Genomic DNA, 13,582 nt, shown 5'->3' with positions numbered 1-13,582 from the left:
GTTGCCCGCTTTTTAGCTCTGGACATGAACAGGTCCTGGACTGAGGGAAGGTCGGCCCCGAAGATCTTCTCTGCGGTTCTGACCACCTTTTGGAGCCTGCATCTGTCCCTCGCGCTGGCTGAGCTGTACCATACCAGTATCAAGGAGCACAGTACCGACTCCACAATCACGGAGTAGAAGAGGAGCAGAAGCTTCTGTGGGATGTTGAACTTCCTTAGTTGCCTGAGGAAGAACAACCTCTGCTGCGCTTTCCCAACAGTGGCATCAGCGTTGGACCCCCATTTAAGGTCCCGGGAGTATATCTGGTGGTCCATTAGTATAAAGGCTGAAGAAAAGTGCCTATCTGAAGTAATGGAGCAAAGAAGGGTGAAGCGAGGAAGAAATGGTCCCTTACTGCCACCCATGGGTCCAGTAGGGGATGTAGGTATAGGAGTCAAGGGTGAGGGGTGCTTTCATGGCAAGCCACGGAGCCCACACTTGGGCACACATATGGCCCCGATTGTGGAGATAGTAAGCCATATTTTCCATTGCAGCAATATGCCAGATTTGCACTTTTAAGGCACAGAGGGACAGATGGATTGTTTTTTTCAATTGCAATCTATCAGTTTTTGGCAGCTATTAGAATATGGGACAACAGCTTCTTGGAGAGCTTGGAAAGAACAGGGAGAGGGTAACACAAAATTTAAATCCGCAGATCCCATGGAACTTGAGCTTCACATAAATTATTTATAAGTGTATGGTCTGAGGTCCAAAAAATATCAAGAACTGGACAGGTACACCAGACATGGGTAAGAGTGCCTCAGAGGCCACAGTTTCTCCAGCAGAGAGTTGAGGTAGAAGCCATTTTCATATAAGTGGCACTACTACTATGGACATTACGTATAAGCGGCTGTCACACGCCATAGGCGGCGTTCACCGCGCTTACCCCTGCGTGCCTGCTGGTCTGTGTTGCGGCCTTCGTTGGTCCACGGGCTCCGGCGCCTGGCTGGCGCGGCTCCTGGCGGTTCTCCAGGGCAGGGGCACCGCCATGACACCCGGCATCACGTGGGCGGGGAGCAGGTGACGTCATCAGACTGTTCCGCCAATCCAGCGGAGGCGGGAGATTGAAAGGCAGACGCCGGGCAGCGCCTCGGCACCTGAGTATTGTCTTTTCCCCTGAAGTGGATGCCAGTGCTTCTGTCCTTGGCGGATCTCTCTGCAGCATACCCCAGTGTCTCCGGCATTTCCAGGTGTCAGTTGTTGCACAGCTTCCAGCATTCCCAGCCGCTGCTGGGTTCCACTGCGCTCTAGTCACCAGTGCTTCTTGGAGTCAGCGTGGGCTGCAGGTTAAACATCGCTCTCAAGTTATACAAGTCCTCAGTGTCTTTAACCCTCGCTCTCAAGTTATACAAGTTCTCGGTGTCTTTAACCCTCGCTCTCCAGTTATACAAATCCTCAGTGTCTTTAGCCACCGCTCTCAAGTTCTTCAAATAATCAGTGTCTTTAACCACCGCTCTCAAGTTCTTCAAATCATCAGTGTCTTTAACCACCGCTCTCAAGTTCTTCAAATCATCAGTGTCTTTAACCACCGCTCTCAAGTTCTTCAAATCATCAGTGTCTTTAACCACCGCTCTCAAGTTCTTCAAATCATCAGTGTCTTTAACCACCGCTCTCAAGTTCTTCAAATCATCAGTGTCTTTAACCACCGCTCTCAAGTTCTTCAAATCATCAGTGTCTTAACCACCGCTCTCAAGTTCTTCAAATCATCAGTGCCTTTAAACACCGCTCTCAAGTTCTTCAAATTATCAGAGTCTTAACCACCGCTCTCAAGTTCTTCAAATCATCAGTGTCTTTTAACCACCGCTCTCAAGTTCTTCAGTCACCAGTATCTTTTACCATGACTCACAAGTACTTCCTGGACATTTCTCCATACGCTCCTTCTCTGTTGTGTGACATTGTGTTGCTCTCTTCCTGCAATAAAGTCCTTTAATATTTTCACCAAGCTTTTCTGTCAGAGTCCTGTATGAGGAATACCTATATCAAGCCATCCCTGTTCCGACCCAACTGTGGTTCCTCTCCCCTACCATCGGGAGAACCCCCGAGTTCACAACACCCCCAACCTAGGTCAGTGACAGCGGCACTGCTACTATGGGCATTACGTAAAAATGGCACTACTACTATAGGCATTACATGTAAGCGGCACTACTACTATGTGCATTACATAAAAATGGCGCTACTACTATGGGCATTATGTAAAAGCAGCACTACTTCTATGGGTATTACATATAAGCGGCACTACTACTATGGGCATTACATATAAGCGGCACTACTGCTGTGGGCATTGCGTAAAAATGGTGCTACTACTATGTGCATTATGTAAAAGCGGCACTACTACTATGGGCATTACGGAAAAGCAGCACTACTACTATGGGCATTACATATAAGCGGCACTACCACTGTGGACATTATGAAAAATGGTGCTACTACTGTGGACATTATGTAAAAGCGGCACTACTACTATGGGCATTATGTAAAAGTGGCACTACTACTATGAGCATTACGTTTAAGCGGCACTAATACTATGGGCATTATATAAAAGCGGCACTACTAAAATGGGCATTACATATAAGCGGCACTACTACTATGGGCATTACGTAAAAGCAGCACTACTACAATGGGCATTATGTAAAAGCGGCACTGCTACTATGGGCATTACGTAAAAATGGTGCTACTACTATGGGCATTACATGTAAATGGCACTACTACTATGGGCATTACGAATAAGCGGCACTGCTACTATTTGCATTCTGGGCATTCTGTAAAAATGGCGCTACTACTATAGGCATTACATGTAAGCGGCACTACTACTATGGGCATTACGTAAAAGCGGCACTACTACTATGGGCATTACGTAAAAGCAGCACTACTACTATGGGCATTACATATAAGGGGCACTACTACTATGGGCATTATGTAAAAATGGCACTACTATTATGAGCATTACATATAAGTGGCACTACTACTATGGGCCTTACATATAAGTGGCACTACTACTGTGGACATTACGAAAAATGGCGCTACTACTATGGGCATTATGTAAAAGTGGCACTACTACTATGGGCATTACATATAAGCGGCACTACTTCTATGGGAATTAAGTAAAAGAGGCACTACTACTATGGGCATTACATATAAGCGACACTACTACTATTGGCATTACGTAAAAGCGACACTGCTACTATGGGCATTATGTAAGCACGCACTACTACTATGGGCATTACGTATAAGTGGCGCTACTACTATGGGCATTATGAATAAGGGGTGCTATACCTATGGGTGTTACATATATGTGGCGCTACTACTATGGGCATTACGTATAAGCGGCAGTACTACTATGGGGATTATGTATAAGGGGCGCTACTACTATGGGCATTATGTATACGGGGGCACTGCTACTATGGGCATTATCAGTGGTGCAAGTAGAAATATATTCTTAGTGGTACTGAGTAGCAAAAAAAAGGGAGTGGTCATGTGTTGTGAAGGGGCGTGGTCACATGCCACTAGTGGGAGTGGCTACATAACACTAGTGGCATGGCCACACGACACAGCCCCTCTTCTTTGCACTCTGGAAGCAAGGTTAGAAATATATAGTAATGCCCCCAGTATAATAAATATATATAGTAATGCTCCGAATTTAATAACAATATATAGTAATGCCTCCATTATAACAGGAAAATATACTGTAGTAGTGCCCCTGGTATAATAGAAATACCGTATATACTCGAGTATAAGTCGACCTGAATATAAGCCGAGGCACCTAATTCTACCACAAAAACCTGGGAAAACTTATTGACTCGAGTATAAGCCTAGGGTGGGAAATGCAGCTCTAGCCGTACACAGCCCTCAGTGCCAGATATGCCCTCATACTGCCAGATATGCCCCCACAGTGCCAGATATGCCCTCATACTGCCAGATATGCCCCACAGTGCCAGATGTGCCAGATATGCCCTCATGCTGCCAAATATGCCCCACAGTGCCAGATATGCCCTCATGCTGCCAGATATGCCCTCATGCTGCCAGATATGCCCCATATGCTGCCACATATGCCCCACAGTGCCAGATATGCCCTCATGCTGCCAGATATGCCCCTCATGCTGCCACATATGCCCCACAGTGCCAGATGTGCCAGATATGCCCTCATGCTGCCAGATATGCCCCTCATGCTGCCAGATATGCCCCTCATGCTGCCACATATGCCCCTCATGCTGCCACATATGCCCCCTCCCCAAGTGCCAAATATGCTCCCCCAGTGCCTGTTACTTACCCCTCCGTCGATCCCGCGCTGTCTTCAGAAGGAGGGACACGGAGCGCACAGCGCGCGCCTCTCCTGTGTCCCTCCTGCATCTCCGGCGGCCGCGGCGGGTCTATTAAAGGAAGTGCCGGTTCGTGATCAGAGGTCACGAACAGGTACTTCCTTTAATAGACCCACCGCTGCCGCCGGAGATGCAGGAGGGACACAGGAGAGGCGCGCGCTGTGCGCTCCGTGTCCCTCCTTCACACTGCTCTGCCTGTCACACTGCACTGCCACTGACTCGAGTATAAGCCGAGGTGGCTTTTTCAGCACAAAAAAAGTGCTGAAAAAGTCGGCTTATACTCGAGTATATACGGTATATATTATTGCCCTCATAATATTAGAAATATATAGTAGTATCCACATTACAATGGAAATATATAGTAATACCCCCATAATAATAAAAAATATATAGTAGTGTCCACATTACAATGGAAATATATAGTAATACCCCCATAATAATAGAAATATATAGTAGTGTCCACATTATATTAGAAATGAATTACCCCACACAGTGAAGCCAGAGATATGCCCAGCAGCACAGCCTGTGAAGAATAAAAGCTGCTCAGTGCCGATGCGTCACATGAGCCGAGTGAAGGGAAACAGCTACACGGCTGCTCCCAGCAAGAGACGCTGCAGGAAAGTGCTCCTCTGTTCACGCCATCCACAGCCGCCAGAGGAGGAAGCTCCCAGTAACCCAAAGTGGGAGGCGCTGTCATGCTGCCAAGCACCATGGTCTTATTGCTTTGTGGCACGTTATAATTGTGGTAATGGCAGTCACGGGTGCAAAGTGTGTCGTAGGTGGTACGCAGTATGGGAGGGCGCAAATTTATAGTTTGCAGGAGGGAACCGAACACCCTAGCACCGGCCCTAATTACCAGGTATTTATATAGCACACACATATTCCGCAGCGATTTACAGAGAATACTTGGCCATTCACATCACTCGCTGCCCCAGTGGAGCTTACAATCTATATTCCCTATCGCATGTACGCGCACACACATTCACGCTAGTGTTAATTTTGTAGGGAGCCAATTAACCCACCAGTCTATTCTTGGATTGTGGGAGGAAACCAGAGTACCCGGAGAACCCACGCAAGCACGGGGGGGAAATATACAAACTCCACACAGTTAGGGCCATGGTGGGAATTGAACCCATAACCTCAGTTCTGTAAGGCTTTAATGCTAACCATTACGCCATCCGTACTGCCCCAACAGTTAGGAGGTGATTGGCTGGTATTTTATCTCTGTCCACTTTGTTTCTCCAAGACTTATGGCCCGATTCAGACCTGATCGCTGTTGTGCAATTTCGCAAGGCTGACGATTATCGATCGACTGCACATGTGTATGGATCGTAATGCGCACGCCGAGGCCAAACTGTGAAAATATCCAGTGTCTTTTTTTATCACTAGGCGTACGCAAGTTGATTGACAGGAAGCTGACGTTTGGGGGGTGGTATCTGCCCGTTTTCTGGAAGTGTCAGGAAAACGCAGGCGTGCCCAAGTGTTTTCAGGCAGGGTGTGTGACGTCAGCCCCGGCCCTGATCAGCCTGATTCTATCGCAGTGAAGGAGTAGGTCTTGGGCTACGCACTGACTGGAACAATCATTTGATGGTGACTGAGTTGCGGATGGATTTGTAGCTGACTGGCGTTCGCAGAGATTTTCGCAAGGCGTACGCAGATTTTCTCTGTCTGGGTGACGACTGTTCGCAAACCTCTGCGATTTTGCAGAGGTGCGATCAGGTCTAAATTACCTCCTTAGTACAAAGACCCCAAAGTCTATACAAATACGTACTTGCATGAGTTTCCTCCGGGTACTCCGGTTTCCTCCCACAGTCAAAAAATATGTAGGTTAGCTGACAAAATGAACCCTAGCTTGTAAAGGCCCCCATCCACTAGTCCGATTTGGGCAGTTTTCTTCAGATTTCAACGCATCTGACCGTCAAATCTGAAGAAAAGTGTCACATTGGATGGCTCTTCCGATCCGATGCGCACTCCCGTGTCAGATTTGTCTGAACTAGAGATCTCTGAGGCTGCCCCAACTATTTATCTGAATCTGAAGAAATCAGGTGCACATCGGAGTGTTTTTTTTACTTCAGATGTATCTGATCAGATTCATCTGAAGCGTCACTTGACTGGCATCTCCCTGGTCACTCCCACCCACCACAAGACGGGGCATCAGCAGCAGCATCAGATCAATCGCATGTAGCATGTGTGCATCAGACAATTCTGATGCGATCTGACACATGATAGATCGCATCAGATATATCTGAAGTGAATGTAGTGAAAATTAAGCCCAGGGTCAGATCCGATTCCCGGGAAGCTCCCCGGGAGAGTTTAAGAGAAATCTGATGCTTTCTGCAGTTCAGACAAGTCTGAGTAGTGGATGGCCACCTTAAGTGTATGCATGATAGTCTTTCTCATGACCAGTACTTTGTACTGTACTAGGCCATGTCTGACTGGTTGTGCGTCTTAATGCCAGCTTACCACATACTTTTTTATAAATGTTGCAGGGTCCCAACAGCAGGCTCCGCCCCTTTTTCTCACCAAGGTGAAGTGGTTTATTTGTATGGTTCCTTTATTTGTATGGTTTTATAATGAGCATTATTATTATTATTATTATCAACTATATTGTTTACAGAACAGGTTTATACATACCCCATTTGTACAGTGCTAGTTACTTGAATCTCCATTTACCTCCATTTATATTCTCAGTAATCTTACCTCACATACTTCCTAATTAATATCTGTAATGTACAATTGTTAAATACATTTAAAAGTCATCAGAATTGTGAATTGGAGCTAAATTAAATATGTTCCATCTCACTGCCCTTAATGAATCTGGGAGGAGAACACGTCTTAGCTTATATAGGAATTGTCTCCTTTTCACGATATTGCAAATCCATAGAAACAAGACAGTTAACCAGACTGACTTAAACTGCTGGGGATGAAAGGCAGAATCTGCACGTATTACCTAGGCAAATAACAAACCTGTAATTCAGCTAGATGTGCGAATGAAGCAACATCATTAGACAAGAAAAACATATGTAATGGGCTATGCTTCTTGAAAGTTAGACAGCAGTACAGATTTTCTAATTATAGACTACTGTAAATGATTCATGCAGGATGATTTTTTTTTATTTTTTGTGTAATAAGTAAGCTTTTGAAATACTAGTAGAGATGTGCGGTTCAGTTCTCCAGAAATCCGAGGAGATCCAATCCAAACTAAGTCCTAGTTTGGATCTTCCCATGGTTCAGAGGTGGGCGTAGATGGGCGAAAATCGGAAACGGACAATTTTTGTGCAGCGGCCGCAGTGCGCGACCAATCATAATACGATCACCCCCCAGAAAGATGCAATCACATTATGATTGACAGGTGTTGGGCTTTCGGGGGCAGCAACACGGCATTGGGGGAGAATGGAGCAGGAAATGCAGGCCTGTCATGGCCATTTTCGGGGGGGGCCCAACATGGCTGCGGTTCACCTGCATATTCAGCCTGGCTGCATATGCAGGTATATCCTTTATTTTGATTCCTGTAATGCGATTGCAATTGAATTGCGATCATATCACTGGGCTGGCATCATACATGCTGGCTGGCCTTGCCTGTCCTGGGCGGCCCCCATCATGCAATTTCATCCTTAGCAGTTTTTGAAAATTTTGCAAAAACTGCTAAGAACTCTACATAACCCCCTGAATTTGAATTTTAAATCCGAATTTTGGGTTTTGGATTGCAAAAATTATATGATTTTTGCTGTTTTTATCGATTATCGATTTATCAATGAAAATCAATGGTTTTCAATTTCTTATCAATTTTTAATCGAACCAAAACATTACTCTTGAGGGTGGTTTTTTTGTCAAAACCAAAATACAACGATGAACCAAAACTAAAACCACACACATCTCTAGTACATACATTCCTGTTAATCTGCACAGCTAATTTGCTTAAGGAGAAGACAGCACCCCATTCAGTAATAACTGTGTAGCACACTACCAGAAATCCCTCCCCTTAGCTCCCCTATCTTTACGAAACATAGAATGTGACAGGAGATAAGAATCACTTGGCATATTTAGTTTGCCGGTTTTTTATCCTTTAGGTAACCTCAACCCTTTTTGACCCTTAGTTCTTTGTAAGGATGTTCATATGCCCTGCACTCTCCCTCCCAGTGACAGCTACGTGGTGAGCAACGCAGGATAATCTAACCGAGGATGCTCAGTTAGAAACCAGCCCACGGGAGAGGTAATTTTGACTTTATCTGACATCGGAGCATTTCTACATAGCGGAGCCATATTAAAACATTCATGGGACTGCAGTTACCTTTCTAAAACCATGAACTACTCTACATTATAACATTTAATTCTTACCCAGGATACGATACTGTTTCTATTTGTTGGATACAAATTTTGCATATTGTTACCGCTCACATCACAAGTGCTTGTTTTATCTGATATCCAGTACAGGGCATTTGACTATTTCTCTATAAGGTTTAAGTCCAGATTATATGGTTTATTGTATGAAAAAAAATTATTGTCATATTAAATTCTTTTTTTATAATATATCTCAGCATAAGTCAGCTTTTGTTCATGATTCTAATTTCATTGCGCAGCTGAGTCCTTTTTCAATCGAGTTCCCTTAAATCAGGTAATTACACAGTGCCTATACAGCAGCGCATTGTAATTGTGGAATTGTTCTATAGAATATTATATTACGAGGCGCTTTCAGCAGTTTTTGTTTGTTTTAGTCTGATATGCAGAGGTTTATGGCTATGCCAGTGGACTGCTGACACGGACTCCAGGAAAGGCGTGGAAGGCCTACCATTCACAGGAGAGGCCTTGTTTGGAGATTAACTAGACAAATGGATCTCCACAGCTACTGCGGGTAAGTCTACGTATCTTCCATCCGCAGCCCCCCCAACCAAGAAGATTTATTTGGCTTCTTATTTACAGTCTTTTCGGACAGCCAAGTTCAAGGGCAAATCCAGAGATGCTTCTACATCCTGCAGCGGTGCAAGAGGTAAACCATGCAAACCAGCAACTGCAGGTGCTCAGCAGTGGTGCAAGTAGAAAAAATGTCTTACGGGTACTGTGTGCGCGCGCCGTAGGCGCGCGCGCAAAAAAATGGGTGTGGCCAAATGCCACATGGGGCGTGGCCAATGAAAATGGGGGCGTGATACACATATGGGGGAGGGGCAGATACATGTATGACCCCAATAGTGTCAGATATACGTTGCCCCACAGTGCCAGATATACATTGCCCCACAGTGCCAGATACATATAACCCCACAGTGCCAGATACACGTTGCCCCACAGTGCCAGATATACATTGCCCCACAGTGCCAGATATACATTGCCCCACAGTGCCAGATACATATAACCCCACAGTGCCAGATACACATTGCCCCACAGTGCCAGATACACAAATGTCCCCAGAGTGCCAGATACACATTGCCCCACAGTGCCAGATACACATTGCCCCACAGTGCCAGATACACATTGCCCCACAGTGCCAGATACAGAAATGCCCCCAGAGTGCCGTACATTGCCTCACAGTGTCAATTACACATTGCCCCACAGTGCTAGATACACAAATGCCCCCACTGTGTCAGATATACATTGCCCCCCGTGCCAGATACAGAAATGCCCCTACAGTGCCAGATATGCCCCCAGTGCCAGGTATACATGCCCCCCTGTGCCAGATATCCCCCAGTGCCAGGTATATATGCCCCTCTGTGCCAGATATGCCCCCAGTGCCAGATATCCCCCAGTGCCAGGTATATATGCCCCCCTGTGCCAGATATGCCCCCAGTGCCAGATATCCCCCAGTGCCAGGTATACATGCCCCCCTGTGCCAGATATCCCCCAGTGCCAGGTATATATGCCCCCCTGTGCCAGATATCCCCCAGTGCTAGGTATATATGCCCCCCTGTGCCAGATATGCCCCCAGTGCCAGATATCCCCCAGTGCCCGGTATACATTCCCTCCTGTGCCAGATATCCCCCAGTGCCAGGTATATATACCCCCCCTGTGCCAGATATGCCCCCAGTGCCAGGTATAACATGCCCCCCCAGTGCCAGATATCCCCCAGTGCCAGGTATAACATGCCCCCCAGTGCCAGGTATATATGCCCCCCTGTGCCAGATATGCCCCCAGTGCCAGGTCTAACATGCCCCCCCCCAGTGCCAGGTCTAACATGCCCCCCCCAGTGCCAGGTCTAACATGCCCCCCCCAGTGCCAGGTAAACATGCCCCCCTCACCGCTGCCGTCGCCGTCCTGTCTGTCATGTGAGGGAAGGAGAGCGGCGCAGCCTGGCCTCTCGTTCCCCTCAGTCTCCGGCGGGTGTCTCAGTTTAATTCAGCGCCGATCCGTGAGCCAATCAGAGCTCGCGGGTGCGAGCTCTGATTGGCTCACGGATCGGCGCTGAAGTAAACTGAAACACCCGCCGGAGACTGAGGGGAAGGAGAGGCGCAGGCTGTGCTCTCCTTCCCTCACATCAGCGGCGGTGCGACGGGGACGGCGGGTCCAGCGGGGACGGCGGGTGCGGCGTGGAGCGAGGGAGGGAAGGAAGAGGAGCGGCGGCCCGTCGGTGTGGGTACGGCGTACCCACGGCGAAATTCTTACGGGTACGCCGTACCCACCCGTACCCGCCCACGTGCACCACTGGTGCTCAGGAACAGAGCTCAGGCTCTGCTTCCTCAAAGACTTCAGCATGACGGTGGACCGCAATGCCTGGAAGACTGCCAGGGGGAGCCCGACTACAATTCTTCAGTCAGTCCGGTGAAATACGTGCCAGGATCCCTGGGTCATTGATCTTATTTCCCAGGGCTACAGACTGGAGTTCCAAGAGCTCCCACCTCACAGATTCTTCAAATCAGGCTTGCCAGTTTCACAAGAGGCAAGTATAACTTTACAGCATGCCATCCAAAAACTGGTACAGACTCAGGTCATTGTTGCAGTTCCACTCATCTACTAAACCAGGGCTGTTTCTAGTAGAGATGAGCGGGTTCGGTTTCTCTGAATCCGAACCCGCCAGAACTTCATGTTTTTTTTCACGGGTCCGAGCGACTCGGATCTTCCCGCCTTGCTCGGTTAACCCGAGCGCGCCTGAACGTCATCATGACGCTGTCGGATTCTCGCGAGGCTCGGATTCTATCGCGAGACTCGGATTCTATATAAGGAGCCGCGCGTCGCCGCCATTTTCACACGTGCATTGAGATTGATAGGGAGAGGACGTGGCTGGCGTCCTCTCCGTTTAGACACTTGATTTACTAATTTTGGGGAGCATTAGGAGTACTCAGTAGTGTACAGTGCAGAGTTTTGCTGATAGTGACCAGTGACCACCACTTTTATTTATAATCCGTTCTCTGCCTGAAAAAAGCGATACACAGCACACAGTGACTCAGTCACATACATACCATATCTGTGTGCACTGCTCAGGCTCAGGCCAGTGTGCTGCATCATCTATATATATTATATATCTGTCTGACTGCTCAGCTCACACAGCTTATAATTGTGGGGGAGACTGGGGAGCACTACTGCAGTGCCAGTTATAGGTTATAGCAGGAGCCAGGAGTACATAATATTATATTAAAATTAAACAGTGCACACTTTTGCTGCAGGAGTGCCACTGCCAGTGTGACTAGTGACCAGTGACCTGACCACCAGTATATAATATTAGTAGTATACTATCTCTTTATCAACCAGTCTATATTAGCAGCAGACACAGTACAGTGCGGTAGTTCACGGCTGTGGCTACCTCTGTGTCGGCACTCGGCAGCCCGTCCATAATTGTATATACCAGTGACCTAACCGTGGTTTTTTTTTCTTTCTTTATACATACATACTAGTTACGAGTATACTATCTCTTTATCAACCAGTCTATATATTAGCAGCAGACACAGTACAGTGCGGTAGTTCACGGCTGTGGCTACCTCTGTGTCGGCACTCGGCAGCCCGTCCATAATTGTATATACCAGTGACCTAACCGTGGTTTTTTTTTCTTTCTTTATACATACATACTAGTTACGAGTATACTATCTCTTTATCAACCAGTCTATATATTAGCAGCAGACACAGTACAGTGCGGTAGTTCACGGCTGTGGCTACCTCTGTGTCGGCACTCGGCAGCCCGTCCATAATTGTATATACCAGTGACCTAACCGTGGTTTTTTTTTCTTTCTTTATACATACATACTAGTTACGAGTATACTATCTCTTTATCAACCAGTCTATATATTAGCAGCAGACACAGTACAGTGCGGTAGTTCACGGCTGTGGCTACCTCTGTGTCGGCACTCGGCAGCCCGTCCATAATTGTATATACCAGTGACCTAACCGTGGTTTTTTTTTCTTTCTTTATACATACATACTAGTTACGAGTATACTATCTCTTTATCAACCAGTCTATATATCAGCAGCAGACACAGTACAGTGCGGTAGTTCACGGCTGTGGCTACCTCTGTGTCGGCACTCGGCAGCCCGTCCATAATTGTATATACCACCTAACCGTGGGTTTTTTTTCTTTCTTTATACATACATACTAGTTACGAGTATACTATCTCTTTATCAACCAGTCTATATATTAGCAGCAGACACAGTACAGTGCGGTAGTTCACGGCTGTGGCTACCTCTGTGTCGGCACTCCGCAGCCCGTCCATAATTGTATATACCAGTGACCTAACCGTGGTTTTTTTTTCTTTCTTTATACATACATACTAGTTACGAGTATACTATCTCTTTATCAACCAGTCTATATATTAGCAGCAGACACAGTACAGTGCGGTAGTTCACGGCTGTGGCTACCTCTGTGTCGGCACTCGGCAGCCCGTCCATAATTGTATATACCACCTAACCGTGTTTTTTTTTTCTTTCTTTATACATACATACTAGTTACGAGTATACTATCTCTTTATCAACCAGTCTATATATTAGCAGCAGACACAGTACAGTGCGGTAGTTCACGGCTGTGGCTACCTCTGTGTCGGCACTCGGCAGCCCGTCCATAATTGTATATACCACCTAACCGTGGTTTTTTTTTCTTTCTTTATACATACATACTAGTTACGAGTATACTATCTCTTTATCAACCAGTCTATATATTAGCAGCAGACACAGTACAGTGCGGTAGTTCACGGCTGTGGCTACCTCTGTGTCGGCACTCGGCAGCCCGTCCATAATTGTATATACCACCTAACCGTGGTTTTTTTTTCTTTCTTTATACATACATACTAGTTACGAGTATACTATCTCTTTTTCTTTGC

The sequence above is a fragment of the Pseudophryne corroboree genome, chromosome 7 (assembly GCF_028390025.1).
Source record: "Pseudophryne corroboree isolate aPseCor3 chromosome 7, aPseCor3.hap2, whole genome shotgun sequence".
In the NCBI taxonomy this organism is placed as follows: domain Eukaryota; kingdom Metazoa; phylum Chordata; class Amphibia; order Anura; family Myobatrachidae; genus Pseudophryne; species Pseudophryne corroboree.
Note: the sequence above shows the minus strand (reverse complement) of the source record.